Raw genomic sequence first — 17291 nt, 5'->3', positions numbered from 1 at the left:
CATCTGATGTTCTCCAGCCAAACTACAACTTCTTTGAATTGCCTGGCATTGATGATCTGTTTGATTTGTGGACCAACAAAAATGCCTTCCTTATTGTGTGCAAACACCAGAGGGCATATGTACAAAATTAAAGGAGGGAAGTTTAGGGGAGACATCAGGGGTAAGTTTTTTACACAGAGGGTTGTGAGTGCCTGGAATGACTTGCCAGGGATGGTGGTGGGGCTAAAACATTAGGGGTATTTAAGAACCTCTTGGACAGGCACATGGATGAAATAAAAATAGAGGGTTATAGGGTAGTGTGGGTTTAGTACTTTTTTAAGGATTATATGGGTCAGCACAACTTGGAGGGCTGAAGGGCCTGTACTGTGCTGTAGTGTTCTATGGTTATTCTGGGAAACATCTGTCTCAAATATCGAAATTATTTATGTATTTATTGCCTTTCTAAAACCTTTTATGCCATGTAGCATCTACCCTGCCTAAGCATGCCAAGGCAAGCCTGGACAAGATAGAAAACTTTTCAGCTTACATTGTGGGCCACATTTTAATTAACTTGAATTATGAATTAAAATAATGAATATTGGTGTATTCAAACAAATGATGTGTGATAGTGAAATTTCATGGTGATTTTCATGTTCAGCAGCCCAAAAACCATAAGATACACCCATAAGTATTCAGGAAGGAAAATCTTTTTTGTCCAGTGTTATCAGAGAGCAGAGTGGGATATGCAGTACTTCCACCCTTGATTCCCTCCCACACCTGACACAAGGGGACATCGTACCAAGATATACTGAATGCCCGCAAAGACAGTAAGAAGAATGCTCACAAAGCCATATGGACATCACTTGCTACTTGTGCAGAAAGCCAGAGACAAGGATCTGTGGTGCTTTCAATATTTGTATCACTTCATCACTGAACCTGAAATATTAAAAATTCCAACAAACAACATCTTCATTTTGCATGCAGATCAGACAAGTTGCACTGTTAGAAATCAGTTGGAATTATCCACAACAGATGTTTCAGGCTATTAAATATGCAGATGTGTCTACAGCATGCCAGAAATTCTTAGAATATAGCTTTCTTTGAATTGGAATTGGTTTATTATTGTCACAGGAAACGAGGTACCGTGAAAAGCTGGTCTTGCAATCTATCCATACAAATCAAATTATTACGCAGCGCATTGAGGTAGATCGAAGTAAAGCAATGATAAAATGCAGAATGAAGTGTAACAGTCACAGAGAAACTTCAGTGCAGGTGGACAAGGTGCAAAATCATAAGAAGATAGATTGTGAGGTTAAGAGTTAGGGAACTGTTTACTAGGGTTATAACAGCAGAATGGAAGCTGTCCTTGAGCCTTGTGCATGCGCTTTCAGGTGTTGGCATCTTCTGCCTGATGGGGTGGAAGGGAGAAATCCAGAGTGTGCGGGGTGTTTGATTGTGCTGTGTCTGCCTGCTGAGAAGTGTGGATAGAGTCCATGGAGAAGAGGCTGATTTCCATGACATGCTGAGCTGTGTCCGTACCTCTCTGCTCTTTCTTTAGTCAGCTTGACAAACAGAGCAGCAGCAGATATGGATGCCTTGGAAATTCCTTCAGGAGAAATAAAAGGAAGAGTAGGCCATTCACCCCCTGAAGCCTGATCTGATATTGAAGATCACAACTGATCATCTACCTTATCATTTCCTGCCCTGTGCCCCCATCCCTTCCTTTATGTATTCAGATCATTGAGTTATACAACATGGACACATATCCTTTGGCCCAACTTGTCCGTACTAACCAAGGTGCCTTCCTGAGTGGTTTCCAACCTGGGGTCCGTGGACCCCTCAGTTAATCATAAGGCTCCATCACTTTAAAAAGGTTGAGTACCCTGATCTAAACCTTCCCTGTACCTGTCCAGATATATTTTGATCATTATGGGTGGCCAGGTAGAGTGGTGGTTAGTGTAGTGCTTTACAGTACCAGCAAGCACTGATTGGAGTTCAATTCCTGCCACTGTCTGTGAGGGCTTTTTACGTTCTCCATGTGACTGTGTGTTTCCTCGGGTGCTCCCGTTTCTCCCACATTCCAAAAACGTATGGGTTAGGGTTTGCAAGTTATGGACAAGGCATGTTGGTGTGGAAACGTGACACTTGTGGGCTACCTCAACACATTTGCAGACTGTGTGGGTTGTTAACATAATGACAATTCTCACTGTATGTTTCAATATTTTGTGCCAAGTCAAGTTATTCTCTTAAATGTAACACACACAAAATGCTGGAGGAACTCAGCAGGTCAGGCAGGGTCTCTGGAATTTAATCAGTAGTCGACAGTTCGGGCTGAAACTCATCATCAGGATTTCCACCATCTGCAGATTCTCTTGTGTTTAGAATCTCTTAATTGTACCTGCTTCTGCCTTTTCCACTGACGGCACCCTCAGGTCCCTTTCCCTTCTCACCTTCAAATCTATGCCTCTAGATTTAGTCTGCTCTGCCCTGGAAATAAGACTGGCCAGTACTGGCAACATTCTTGTGAATCTTTGCCGCAGCCTTTCTAGGTTCATAGTGTCCTTCCTATAGTATGGAGACCAGAACTACGCACAGTATTCCAGGTGTGGTCTCACCGATATCCTGTAAGATGTCCTGCGACTCTGTGCATTTTCACTGCAGTTACCGATCATGCAGAGTGAAGTAAAATGGTGTGTAATGAATTCACTGGGGCTGCAGCAAAATCTAGTGCTGCAATCGAAAATGCAGAGGTTGATGGTAACCGCAAAATTGCAGCCCATTTAGGTGTTTGTTCGAGAGTTCCAGTTGCAGCTGTCCACACTTGGCAGGTCCACTGTTTCAATCTCCGTACAAGTATGTTCACTTCAAGTGTCCACTGTGCTCCTTGATCCCACCCACACCGTCAGCCTCTATGTGTTTGATGCCTCAGACCGCCAGTCCAGTCCGTCACCATGAACTCCCAATGCCTTTGCACACCTCCCCTTACCCTTGGCATTCAGACTTATCTCCAGTTTCCCATCCCTCTTTGGCTGTTCATCGCCGCATTATTTTAAGTGCTATTCCCATGCGAATCTACTCCAGTCCAATCACTGGCCCAGCCTCTGACAGGCCACAGTTTAAAGAGGTCAGAATGGCTTCAATAGAGGTTCAAAAGACATTCAGGTTCAATAATAGGATATTAGAATTCAGAGGCAGCTTCTTCAATACTAGTTATAGCGAAATGTACAGCTGATGCACATTATACATTCTGTTATTGCATTCAGTTTATTATATCCTGTTCACTCGGATTTGCATGGGTGGAATAACAAATGCAGAAAATTTGGAAGATACTGTGAACAACATAATAACTTTACAAGTGGTGTAAACACAGAGTGATGCAGTGCAGGATGAATATGGACGGGCAAAGTATGGAATCACACAAACACAACTAGTGGCCAGATACCAGATACTGCACCAGATAAGCCAGACGTGCACACAGCAATAGCTTGTTGCTTTACATTTTCAACAGATTTAATTGGCACTTGAAGTTCAAGAAGTAAATATAGAATTAATTTTCCTGACTGAAGTTATTCTCAACATGCAAATAGAACACAATTTGCATGCTCAGCAGATGGCATGCAATGTGCTGGAGCATTTTCAGTGACTTTGCACGAAGAACGCAGATGTTCCCCAGTCTCTGATCTGTATGTGCTATTTTGGACTGTAAGGAAAGATGCGTTCAGACATTTCCCAAGGCAACATTGGGCAATACCAGAGGATGCGTGTTTAAGGTGAGTGGCGGAAAGTTTAGGACCATGACAGAGAAAGGTACTTTTTGTTTTGTGTTTTTCTTACACAGAGAGTGATAGCAGCTTGCAGGGATGGGGGTAGAGGCAGATAGATTGGGGACTTTAGGAGACTCTTAGACAGGCACTTGGATGAAAGAAAAATGGGGAGTTATGCACTATGTAGGAGGGAATGTTTAGTAGATAGAGTGGTTTATATAGATCAGCACAACATTGTGGACTGAAATGCCCACGCTGTGCTGTACTGTTCTATCCTCAAACTCATTTCTTATCGCCCTACTGGGGCCAGTTATCCATTTATCTTTGAAATATTACTGTTGATTTACAGCCTTTCAGAGTGTTCAAGATCATCACAAGTCATTGCATTGTGCTGCCTGTGCCCATACTTGCCACTGATGTTTGACATCAGCAAGAACTAGATGTGTCTTGCAGATCCTAACTGGCAGTCAGGCCTTGTGCATCATAGTTCTCCTGACTGGCTGGGCCATTGTTATTTGTCATCTATATCAGTGATGTGGTAAATTGGATCAGCAAATTTGCTGATGATACTAAGACTGGAGGTGTAGCGGACAGTGAGGAAGGTTTTCAAAGCTTGCAGAGTTATGTGGACCAGCTGGAAAAACGGGCAGAAAACTGGCAGATGGAGTTTAATACAGACAAGTGTGAGGTATTATACTTTGGAAGGACAAACCAAGGTAGAACATACAAGGTAAATGGTAGGACACTGAGGAGTGCAGAAGAACAGAGGGATCTAGGAATACAGATACAAAATTCCCTAAAAGTGGCGTCACAGGTAGATAGGGTAGTAAAGAGAGCTTTTGGTCCATTGGCCTTTATAAATCAAAGTATTGAGTATAAGAGTTGGAATATTATGGTGAGGTTGTATAAGACATTGGTGAGGCCGAATTTGGAGTATTGTGTACAGTTTTGGTCACCGAATTACAGGAAGGATATTAATAAGGTTGAAAGAGTGCAGAGAAGGTTTATAAAGATGTTGCCGGGACTAGAGAAACTGAGTTACAGAGAAAGGTTGAATAGGTTAGGACTTTATTCCCTGGAACGTGGAGGAATGAGGGGAGACTTGATGGAGGTATATAAAATTATGATGGGTATAGATAGTGAATGCAAGCAGGCTTTTTCCACTGAGGCTAGGGGAGAAAAAAACCAGAGGATATGGGTTAAGGGTGAAGGGGGGAAAGTTTAAAGGGAACATTGGGGGTGCTTCTTCACGCAGAGAGTGGTGGGAGTGTGGAATGAGCTGCCAGATGAAGTGGTAAATGCGGCCTCACTTTTAACATTTAAGAAAAACTTGGACAGGTACATGGATGAGAGGTGTATGGAGGGATATGGGCCAGGTGCAGGTCAGTAGGACTAGGCAGAAAAATGGTTTGGCACAGCCAAGAAGGGCCAAAAGGCCTGTTTCTGTGCTGTAATGTTCTGTGGTTCTATGATTCTAGTTGATTAGAAACATTCTAAATTAAAAAGAAACACAAACACATGACACTAAAACAAAATAATTGGAATCCTTTAACAAAAATCAGTCATTTAATGTTGTTATTGTTTTATTATTGTCAGCTGGACCAAGATAAGAGTGAAAAGCTTGCCTTGCATACTGTGATGTTAAAATGTCCTGCGATGCCAATTAAACGAAATATACTCAGCACGTAATAGTAAAACTGCTCTACGGATTTGTAACCAAATTCAACACCAGCACTGGGGAACTGTAGCAACTCCCGCATACCTCTGCTGGATATTAGGAGGAGTCCAGTGCTGGAATGGAGCTGGAGAATCCCAGGATGCGATATCCAGCAAATTCCTATGTTTTATCGATTCACAGAAGTACTTTACATTATTGTAGAAAATGCCAGGTGGTTACAGAATCTTCGTCCACACAAAACAAGTATCTACATATGCCCTCTCTAACAACCCTTCTAGATTTTGAACTGCTTTGTTAAATCTCCCTTTAACATTCAGAAGCACAATCTGTTTAGAAACATAGAAAATAGGTGCAGGAGTAGGCCATTCGGCTCTTTGAGCCTGCACCGCCATTCAGTATGATCATGGCTGATCATCCAACTCAGAACCCTGTACCTGCTTTCTCTCCATACCCCCTGATCCCTTTAACCACAAGGGCCATATCTAACTTCCTCTTAAATATAGCCAATGAACCGGCCTCAACTGTTTCCTGTGGCAGAGAATTCCACAGATTCACCATTCTCTGTGTGAAGACGTTTTTCCTCATCTCGGTCCTAAAAGGCTTCCCCTTTATCCTTAAACTGTGACCCCTCGTTCTGGACTTCCCCAACATTGGAAACAATCTTCCTGCATCTAGCCTGTCCAATCCCTTTAGAATTTTATACGTTTCAATAAGATCCCCCCTCAGTCTTCTAAATTCCAGTGAGTATAAGCCTAGTTGATCCAGTTTTTCTTCATATGAAAGTCCTGCCATCCCAGGAATCAATCTGGTGAACCTTCTCTGTACTCCCTCTATGGCAAGAATGTCTTTCCTCAGATTAGGGGACCAAAACTGCACACAATATTCTAGGTGCGGTCTCACCAAGGCCTTGTACAACTGCAGCAGAACCTCCCTGCTCCTGTACTCAAATCCTTTTGCTATGAATGCCAACATACCATTCGCTTTTTTCACCGCCTGCTGTAACTGCATGCCCACCTTCAATGACTGCTGTACAATGACACCCAGGTCTCATTGCATCTCCCCTTTTCCTAATCGGCTACCGTTCAGATAATAATCTGTTTTCCTGTTCTTGCAACCAAAGTGGATAACCTCACATTTATCCACATTAAATTGCATCTGCCATGAATTTGCCCACTCACCTAACCTATCCAAGTCACCCTGCATCCTCTTAGCATCCTCCTCACAGCTAACACCGCCGCCCAGCTTCGTGTCATCCGCAAACTTGGAGATGTTGCATTTAATTCCCTCGTCTTAATCATTAATATATATTGTAAACAACTGGGGTCCCAGCACTGAGCCTTGCGGTACCCCACTAGTCACTGCCTGCCATTCTGAAAAGGTCCCGTTTACTCCCACTCTTTGCTTCCTGTCTGCCAACCAATTCTCTATCCACATCAATACCATACCCCCAGTACCATGTGCTTTAAGTTTGCACACTAATCTCCTGTGTGGGACCTTGTCAAAAGCCTTTTGAAAATCTAAATATACCACATCCACTGGCTCTCCCCCATCCACTCTACTAGTTACATCTTTAAAAAATTCTATAAGATCCGTCAGACATGATTTTCCTTTCACAAATCCATGCTGACTTTGTCCGATGATTTCACCTCTTTCCAAATGTGCTGTTATCACATCTTTGATAACTGGCTCTAGCATTTTTCCCACCACCGAGGTCAGACTAACCGGTCTATAATTCCCCGGTTTCTCTCTCCCTCCTTTTTTAAAAAGTGGGGTTACATTAGCCACCCTCCAATCCTCAGGAACTAATCCAGAATCTAAGGAGTTTTGAAAAATTATCACTAATGCATCCACTATTTCTTGGGCTACTTCCTTAAGCACTCTGGGATGCAGACCATCTGGCCCTGGGGATTTATCTGCCTTTAATCCCTTCAATTTACCTAACACCACTTCCCTACTAACATGTATTTCCCTCAGTTCCTCCATCTCACTAGACCCTCGATCCATTACTATTTCCAGAAGATTATTTATGTCCTCCTTAGTGAAGACAGAACCAAAATAGTTATTCAATTGGTCTGCCATGTCTTTGTTCCCTATGATCAATTCACCTGTTTCTGACTGTAAAGGACCTACATTTGTCTTGACCAATCTTTTTCTTTTCACGTATCTATAAAAGCTTTTACAGTCAGTTTTTATGTTTCCTGCCAGCTTTCTCTCATAATCTTTTTTCCCTTTCCTTATTAAGCCCTTTGTCCTCCTCTGCTGGTCTCTGAATTTCTCCCAGTCCTCAGGTGTGCTGCTTTTTTTTGCTAATTTATATGCTTCTTCTTTGGACTTGATACTATCCCTAATTTCCCTTGTCAGCCATGGGTGCACTACCTTCCCTGGTTTATTCTTTTGCCAAACTGGGATGAACAGTGTTTAATGTTTCTCAATTAACAGAAGTCTGCCATCCTTTGTCGATGGTGCACCAGTTCGAGCAGCTACCTCAAAGCTTCGATGACCCAGATTTGGGTCTGAACTCGAGGAGCTGTGTGAGCAGAATTCTCTCATTCTCCTAGTGATGACTTCTTCCAGGTGCTTTTGATCCATCCCATGCCTCAAAGATTGGCCATTGCAAGTTGCCCCCCATGAGTGCTAAGGTTGATATGTGGGGTGGGGAATAGTGTGGGAGAAAAGCTGAAGTGAACTTGAGAATAAACTGGGGGTAGTGTGAGATTTGTGTAAAGAGGTACCTGACAGTCACTGTGAGCTTGATTGGCCTGAAATCTGTTTCTTTACTGCAAGACTCTATACTGTGTTGGTGCGTGGCCAGGACGGAGTAGGAAGGCTTTGGCTCGAGAGGCTTCAGTGAGCAGAGGCTGAGGACGAGCTTGCTCCCAGTCAGGTAAGGCCGGGTAAGCTCCTTTAATTACTCTAATTAGCTTAGGAGTAGGTAATGGAGGCAGCAGTTAGGGCAGTTGAGTGCTCCGTTTGCAGTATGTGGGAAGTCAGGGCAAGCACAATTGTCCCTGGTGACTACACCTGCAAAAGGTGTATCCAGCTGCAGCTCCTGACAAACCGAGTTAGGGAACTGGAGCTGGAGCTGGATGAACTTCGGATCATTCGGGAGGCAGAGGCAGAAATAAACAGGAGTTACAGGAAGATAGTCACCCCTAAGAGTCAGGAGACAGGTAGCTGGGTGACTGTCAGGAGAGGGAAGGGGAATAGACAGAATGAGCAGAGCACCCCTGGGGCTGTTCCCATCAATAATAAATATACCGTTTTGGATACTGTTGGGGACAACTTACTAGGGACAAGTTGCAGTGGTTGCGTCTCTGGCACCGAGACTGGACCCTCAGCTCAGAAGGGAAGGAGGGAAAAGAGGAGAGCAGTAGTGATAGGGGATTCGATAGTTAGGGGAACAGATAGGAGGTTCTGTGGAAGAGATCAAGAACCCCGGATGGTCTGTTGCCTCCCTGGTGCCAGGGTCCGCGATATCTCAGATCGAGTTCTCAGTATTCTCAAGAGGGAGAGTGAGCAGCCAGATGTCGTGGTCCATGTAGGGACCAATGACGTGGGTAGGAAGAAGGAGGATGTCCTGCAAAGAGAGTTCAGGGAGTTAGGTGCAAAGTTGGAAGGACAGGACCTCCAGGGTTGCAATCTCAGGAGTGCTACCCATGCAGTGTGCTAGTGAGGCTAGAAATAGGAAGATAATGCAGCTAAATACGTGGCTAAGGACGGTGCGGGGGGGGTTCATGTTTCTGGACAATTGGGCCTTGTTCCAGGGAAGGTGGAACCTGTTCCAATGGGACGGGTTGCACCTGAACTGGAGGGGCACTAACATCCTGGCAGGAAGGTTTGCTAGTGCTTCTCCGGGGGGTTTTAAACTAGATTTCCAGGTGGAGGGGAACTAGAGTGTTAGAGCAGATGGTGAGGTGGAGGAGGATAAAGGTGATGCGAGTGCTGCAGGTATAGTGCATGGAGTGAAGCCAGATCTAACATATGAAGAGGCTTTGAGGAATGAGAAACAGAATAAAGGGTATAAAGGTAGTAAGGTAGAAGGGCTAAAGTGCGTGTACTTCAATGCAAGAAGCATCAGGAACAAAGGTGATGAACTGAGAGTTTGGATACATACATGGAATTATGATGTAGTGGCCATTACGGAGACTTGGCTGGCACCAGGGCAGGAATGGATTCTCAATATTCCTGGATTTCAGTGCTTTAAAAGGGATCGGGGGGGGGGGGGGGAAGGGGAGGAGGGGTTGCATTACTGGTCAGGGATACTATTACAGCTACAGAGAGGGTGGGTGATGTAGCAGGATCCTCTTTTGAGTCAGTATAGGTAGAAGTCAGGAACAGGAAGGGAGCAGTTACTCTATTGGGGGTATTCTATAGGCCCCCTGGTAGCAGCAGAGATACCGAGGAGCAGATTGGGAGGCAGATTTTGGAAAGGTGCAAAAATAACAGGGTTGTTATCATGGGTGACTTTAACTTCCCTACTATTGATTGGCACCTGATTAGTTACAAGGGTTTAGATGGGGCAGAGTTTGTTAAGTGTGTCCAGGATGGATTCCTGTCACAGTATGTTGACAGGCCGACTAGGAGGAATGCCATACTAGATCTAGTATTAGGTAACGAACCGGGTCAGGTCACATCTCTCAGTGGGTGAGCATCTGGGGGATAGTGATCACTGCTCCCTGGACTTTAACATTATCATGGAAAAGGATAGAATCAGAGAGGACAGGAAAATTTTGAATTGGGGAAGGGCAAATTATGAGGCTATAAGGCTGAACTTGCGGGTATGAATTGGGATGATGTTTTTGCAGGGAAATGTACTATGGACATGTGATTGATGTTTAAGGATCTCTTGCGGGATGTTAGGGTTAAATTTGTCCCAGTGAGGAAGATAAAGATTGGTAGGGTGAAGGAACCATGGGTGACAAGTGAGGTGGAGAATCTAGTCAGGTGGAAGAAGGCAGCATAGGTGAGGTTTAGGAAGCAAGGATCAGTTGGGTCTATTGAGGAATATAGGGTAGCAAGAAAGGAGCTTAAGAAGAGGCTGAGGAGAACAAGAAGGGGGCATGAGAAGGTATTAGCGAGCAGGGTAAAGGAAAACCCCAAGGCATTCTTCAATTATGTGAAGAACAAAAGATTGACAGGAGTGAAGATAGGACTGATTAGAGATAAAGGTGGGAAAATGTGCCTGGAGGCTGTGGAAGTGAGCGAGGTCCTCAATGAATACTTCTCTTCGGTATTCACCAATGAGAGGGAACTTGTTGACAGTGAGGACAATATGATTGAGGTTGATGTTCTGGAGCATGTTGATATTAAGGGAGAAGAGGCGTTGGAGTTGTTAAAATACATTAGAATGGATAAGTCCCTGAGGCCTGACAGAATATTCCCCAGGCTGCTCCATGAGGCGAGGGAAGAGATTGCTGAGCCTCTGGCTAAGATCTTTATGTCCTCGTTGTCCATGGGAATGGTACCGTAGGATTGGAGGGAGGCGAATGTTGTCCCCTTGTTCAAAAAAGGTAGTAGGGATAGTCCGGGTAATTATAGACCAGTGAGCCTTATGTCTGTGGTGGGAAAGCTGTTGGAAAAGATACTTAGAGATAGAATCTATGGGCATTTAGAGAATCATGGTCTGATCAGGGACAGTCAGCATGGCTTTGTGAAGGGCAGATCATGTCTAACAAGCCTGATAGAGTTCTTTGAGGAGGTGACCAGGCATATAGATGAGGGTAGTACAGTGGATGTGATCTACATGGATTTTAGTTAGGCATTTGACAAGGTTCCACACGGTAGGCTTGTTCAGAAAGTCAGAAGGCATGGGATCCAGGGAAGTTTGGCCAGGTGGATTCAGAATTGGCTTGCCTGTAGAAAGCAGAGGGTCGTGGTGGAGGGAGTACATTTGGATTGGAGGGTTATGACCAGTGGTGTCCCACAAGGATTGGTTCTGGGACCTCTACTTTTCAGGATTTTTATTAATGACCTGGATGTGGGAGTAGAAGGGTGGGTTGGCAAGTTTGCAGACGACATAAAAGTTGGTGGTGTTGTGGATAGCGTTGAGGATTGTCAAAGATTGCAGAGAGACATTGATAGGATGCAGAAGTGGGCTGAGAAGTAGCAGATGGAGTTCAACCCGAAGAAGTGTGAGGTGGTACACTTTGGAAGGACAAACTCCAAGGCAGAGTACAAAGTAAGTGGCAGGATACTTGGTAGTGTGGAGGAGCAGAGAGATCTGGGGGTACATGTCCACAGATCCCTGAAAGTTACCTTACAGGTAGATAGGGTAGTTAAGAAAGCTTATGGAGTGTTAGCTTTCATAAGTCGAGGGATAGAGTTGAAGAGTCACGGGGTAATGATGCAGCTCTATAAAACTCTAGTTAGGCCACACTTTGAGTACTGTGTCCAGTTCTGGTCGCCTCACTATGGGAAGGATGTGGAAGCATTGGAAAGGGTACAGGGGAGATGTACCAGGATGCTGCCTGGTTTAGAGAGTGTGCATTATGATCAGAGATTAAGGGAGCTAGGGCTTTACTCTCTGGAGAGAAGGAGGATGAGAGGAGACATGATAGTGGTATACAAGATATTAAAAGGAATAGATAGTGGACAGCCAGTGCCGCTTCCCCAGGGCACCACTGCTCAATACAAGAGGACATGGCTTTAAGGTAAGGTGTGGAAAATTCAAGGGGGATATTAGACGAAGGTTTTTTACTCAGAGAGTGGTTGGTGCGTGGAATGCACTGCCTGAGTCAGTGGTGTAGGTAGATGCACTAGTGAAATTTAAGAGACTACTAGACAGTTATATGGAGGAATTTAAGGTGGGAGGTTATATGGGAGGCAGGGTTTAAGGGTTGGCGCAACATTGTGGACCGAAGGGCCTGTACTGTGCTGTATTGTTCTATGTTCTATAAACAGTGAGTACCAGGTGATAATAATTTATTTTAAAAAGAGCAGAAAAGACTGGCTACATTGGAAAGATAGACACATTCAACTGAGCAACAGATAACTGGTTGAGATATGCTGAGCAAATTGAGTAGTATTTTGAAGCAAATGAAATAGCCAATGAAGGGTGTTAGTTTTGTTGAGTGTAATAGGTGGAAAAGCATACATTTTATTTTAAAGTTTAACTGCTTCAACCAAACCAACCGAAATGAGCTTTGCTGATATCTTGAAAGCAATGTTGGAACACTTAGAACCAAAACCATTGTTGATTGCAAAATGCTTGGTGTTTCATAAATGGAATCGAAAGGAAGGGGAGTCCATTTTGGCATATGTTGCTGAATTGAAGAGATTGTCTGAGCATTGTCAATTCCGTGATGGAATTAATGATGCATTGAGAGATTGTTTAGTTTGTGGAATCTTACAAGAAAGCATTCAAAAATGGCTCCTAACTGAAGCACAATTCACATTTGAAATCACAGCAGCTGTATCAATGGAAACAGCAGCCAGAGATGCGTTTGATTTCCAGTCAAGAATGAAAGTGAGCATGAGCAAAATTACAAAGTCTAGACAGAAATCTGTCTAGCCAAACAAAGTGTGTTCCTGTTGTGGCAGGGACTCACGCACACCAATTCAATGCAATGTTAAAGGCAAAACTTTCAGAAAATAGAACAAAGTAGGGCACATACAAAGAGCATGTTGGTTAGACAGAAGTAAATGGACTGCACAGGGAAGAGAAAAAGATAAGAGGCAAGCTGCAATTTCAAACAGATGTCTAATCTGCATGGTGTTGATAAAAAATCTAATATTGATGAGAGGGATATGGGACTGAGTAGCCTTAAGATTTACCATGTGAAAACTAATGAGACAAACCATATGGTTTACACCAGAAGTGAAAGGCAAATTAATTTAAATAGAATTGGACATTGGCTTGACAGTTTCAGTCATTCCACAAAATGAGTGGGAATGCCATTTCAAAGATACTGAACTGAAGCCTGCAGATATCCGGCTAAGAACTTATATCGCAGTAAAGATCATTCCTATCAGAATGATATTTGTAACAGTGGAATCAACCAACAAATCACAGTGAACTTATATCTGGTAAAGTCAGGAGGGCCAGCATTGTGGGCCATAAGACAACTACCATTTGACTGGAGATCCATCCACAATTTGCATGCCTCTTCCCCGGCAATTGAGTCAGCTGAATATGAATTAAGGAAGGTTCTAGGTAATTCCCAGCGGTATTCAAGGATGGCAGTGGAACACTCAAACATATCAAGGATAAAATAGTGTATGAAAAAGCAGCCCCCAAGTTTTTCAAAGCCTGTCTGGTTCCTTATACCATCCATGATAAAGTAGCTGGTGAGCTAGATCACATGGAGGCTGAAGGAATTCTTTCAAGGTTGAGTGGAGCCCATGGACAACGATAGTGGTCCCAGTAGACAAGAGGAATGTGTCTTTCAAGATCTGTGGTGATTTTAAGGTCACCATCAAAACAGTAGTAAAAGTAGATCAATACCCTCTGCTCAGGATGGAGGATATCTTTCCCAGCCTTTCTGGAGGGAAACACTTCAGCAAAGTGGACTTAGCTGAGGCCTACCTGCAGATGGAGATTGAAGAAGAGTCAAATGTGTTTCTCAGCATAAACACTCACAAAGGGCTTTTTTTTGGAGTAGCATCTGGACCTGCACTCTGGCAGAAAGCTGTGGACCAAGTCCTGCAAGATCTCAGGCACTCAGTGTTACCTGAATAACATCATTGTTACTGGTGAGGAGGACATGGAACAGCTCCAGAATCTCAAGATAGTGTTAGCTGTCTGCCCAAACAGACAGCGAGGTGTCATTTCTCAAGCTTGTGTTGGACCCTGTTAAAACTGTGCAAAAATGTTAAAAATTCTGTTAAAAATTGACAATGTGGGAGTGAGATGAAGAATTAAAGTGTCAGACAACTGAAAGCTCAGGGTCACTTCTGCAAACTGAATACAGATGCTCCAGCATTTCTGCTGTGAGTCATTCAATTATGATCTTGGCTTAGTTTTTCTCTGTCCATGGTACAGCACTGCCTGACCTGCTCAGCATGCCACACAGCTTTGCGGATAGCACTTCATAACACAGGATCCTCATCTAACTGCATCCATTAAATGATTTTTAATGCAGACAGCTTTGCAGAATACCTTCGCTCTGTCCACCACAAAAGGTGGGTTTTCCCAGTAGCCACACATTTTAATTCTACTTCCCATTCCAATTTTGACATGTTAGTCCATGGCCTTCTCTGCTGCCATGCTGAGGCCACTCTTAGGTTGGAGAAGCAACACCTCATATTGTGTCTCTAACCTGTTGGCATGAACATCCATTTCTCCCACGTCCGTTAATTTCTCTCCCTTCTCCCATTCTGGCTCCCCTCGTACCCCTTCTCTTCTCACCTGACGATCTCCCTTTGTGCTTCTCCTCCTTTCTATCAGATTCATTCTTCTTCAGCCCTTTACCTCTTCCACCCATCACCTCCGAGCATCTCCCTCCTCCACCCAGCCACGTACTTGAATTCATGTAGTTTCATCTATCATCTACCAGCTTGCACTTCTTCCGCTCCTCCCACCTTCTTATTCTGGTTTCTTCCCCCTTCCTTTCCTGTCCTGATGAAGAGTTTCTACCCAAAACATCAACTGTTTATTCCTCTCATAGATACTGCCTGACCTGCTGAAATCCTCAAGAAGTTTGTGTATGGTTGCTTTGGATTTTCAGCATCTGTAGAATTTCTTGCTTTTATAATTAAATAATTTGATCTGATCTCACTCTGTTACAGATGTATCCTTTGTCCTATCCATCCTTGCCCTACCTTCTCTGAAACTTAAAGTGACCTTTTTAATCTTTTTATCCAAGCTCTGCTAAAACATGAAATGCTAACTCTCCTGCCCTGCTAAGTGATTCCAGAATTCTATGATTGTACTTCATTGGCTATAAAGCACCGTTGACAATGCACACAGCATAAATGGAGTCTTTTCTTCAATTGCTTCATATATCTATCCAGATGTCAATCATGATTGTCATCAGTGACTCTTCTCCCTTCACAGTATGGATATACAAAGCTTTGCAGTAAGTTAAATGCCTTCTCAAAAATCACCAAAGATGGGGGCTTGCTTCAGGATTTGTAATGAGATCTTACTTGTGAAACTGCAGAAGGTTAAGTAAAATAATTATCAAATTCAATACAGGATCATTGTGTGCCTTAAAATACTGTCAATTATTTTCACAATTGATGCTAACTAATTTAACACACACTTACAATACTCCATAACTACGCCATGTAAACAAGAGTAACTCATGGCACAATGATATCCTAATAGCAATAAAAGATGAAGATAATATTTCCTTCAAAACATATCTACTAAATGTTTACCAATATTAACAAAATTTGAGACTCACAAATATTGCTGTTTCAAGGGCAAATCAAGAGAGGATGGAGATAGATGTCTTTCCACCATGTACTGCAAGTTGAAATCCAAATTAACCTACACAGGAAATGACACAGCTTACAATTAGGAAGTGATGTCCAAACGAAAGGAACTGCATATGAAATGAACCGTGCTTCCAGAGACCAGAACACTTCCCATCTGGCATCTATAGGATATCAAACTTAACTACTGAGACTAAAATTCAAAAGATTGTTTCATTAAGTCTTTAGCAAAAGAGGAATAATCTCAGAAACTGCTCTTGAAACAGTCTTACTGCACAGTTTTAAACTAATCTCATGTCAGAATTATGGGCCTTGTTCTTGGTGGGGTTCAGCAAGAAATGCTGGCAGTTCACTGTGAGCTGATTAGCTTGGAGCCCTCTTGTGGCATGATCGGCCAGGTTAACATCAGTAAGAACAGAGTTCCATTGGCTCTACTGGGTTGTAGAAAGTGGAATTGTTTAGGTTCTTGGAACTGTCAACCCTTTATGATCCTAAAGGGAAGAACACCAATGCTGCCACTGCTCATATTTCTCTTTAGCCAGTGGAACATCCCACCCACAAGCGTCTGAGGTCAACTCTCTTAACATGAAGCATGTCTGGATACTGACTGAAGCAGCAAATTCAAGAGGGCCAAAATAGGCTGTGGATAGCAGATAGTATGGCACAATGCACAAAGAGTCAGTGATCTGGAAAGTAAGGATATCTGTAATGAGATCCCATCCGGACTGCACTGCTTAGGAGTGAGGTCCCATCCAAGATCAAAATTCTGTAGACCTTTGACCAGGTCTCCAGATGGGAAATGTTGAATGATTGTTGTATGCAATCTGAGATTGGACTGCACGCTGACTGCTTCTTCTGCACGAGAAATTGATTTGAGAGGATCATAACATAGAAATGCCTTTCCACGTACCTCTGTGCTTCAGTCCCAAATTCCTTCTAGAGTTGGAAATCTAAGCAATTAACAACTCTCATTAAAACAACTATTAACTAATTCAGATGCATTAAAAACCTCAGAGTCCAGCGCTCTCCAGCTTCTCGCACAGACTCTAAGAACTCATTACACTCTTTCATATAAATTGTCTTCTCATAAGGTCTAAAATTACTTGGGCGACTGTTCACCAGGACATTAGTCTTTAATGTGCTAGGTGGGCTGATGAGCACCATCAAGGCAGATGTCACCCATTGTGACCCACCCTAGATCCAGTCATAGGTGATAAAGTTCATTATGCTGACCATTGAGCTGTACGCGTACCTTATGTGCATGGATGACGTCTCTGCCAAGCAACAGGAGAAGCTCAGCAAAAGAGTTAAGTGAGGGAATCTTGGCAATCCATGTTCTTAAGATGTGAATGACCGCATGTACCTTTGGGAGTTGGGATTTCATACCTGTTGTTAGTTACTTTGAGGTTTATTGTCATTGCTCAGGACAGGAAGTTTGCAGTTCTATTCCATTCAGTGCAAAACAGCATTCCGGCAATTCAATTACTAAAAGC

General features: G+C 43.3%; 1 protein-coding gene across 6 annotated transcripts in view; it reads left to right on the top strand.

The window, feature by feature from the left end:
* The window catches only part of LOC140740502 (RNA-binding Raly-like protein), a 1929462-nt gene that overhangs the window by 565167 nt on the left and 1347004 nt on the right, over positions 1-17291 (top strand). For 4 of the 6 annotated variants that reach the window (XM_073069706.1, XM_073069701.1, XM_073069702.1 and 1 more), the window contains exon 3: positions 8206-8305. The exons of 1 other annotated variant lie outside the window; for it this stretch is intronic. The gene's annotated coding sequence lies outside the window, so the exon portion shown is untranslated. Of the gene's footprint in view, positions 1-8205; positions 8316-17291 lie in introns of all 6 variants that reach the window. One more of the 6 variants, XM_073069703.1, reaches the window with a different exon arrangement.

This window comes from Hemitrygon akajei, chromosome 17 (genome assembly GCF_048418815.1).
Source record: "Hemitrygon akajei chromosome 17, sHemAka1.3, whole genome shotgun sequence".
Taxonomy (NCBI): Eukaryota; Metazoa; Chordata; class Chondrichthyes; order Myliobatiformes; family Dasyatidae; genus Hemitrygon; species Hemitrygon akajei.
Note: the sequence above shows the minus strand (reverse complement) of the source record. Positions and strands in the feature narration are given on the sequence as shown.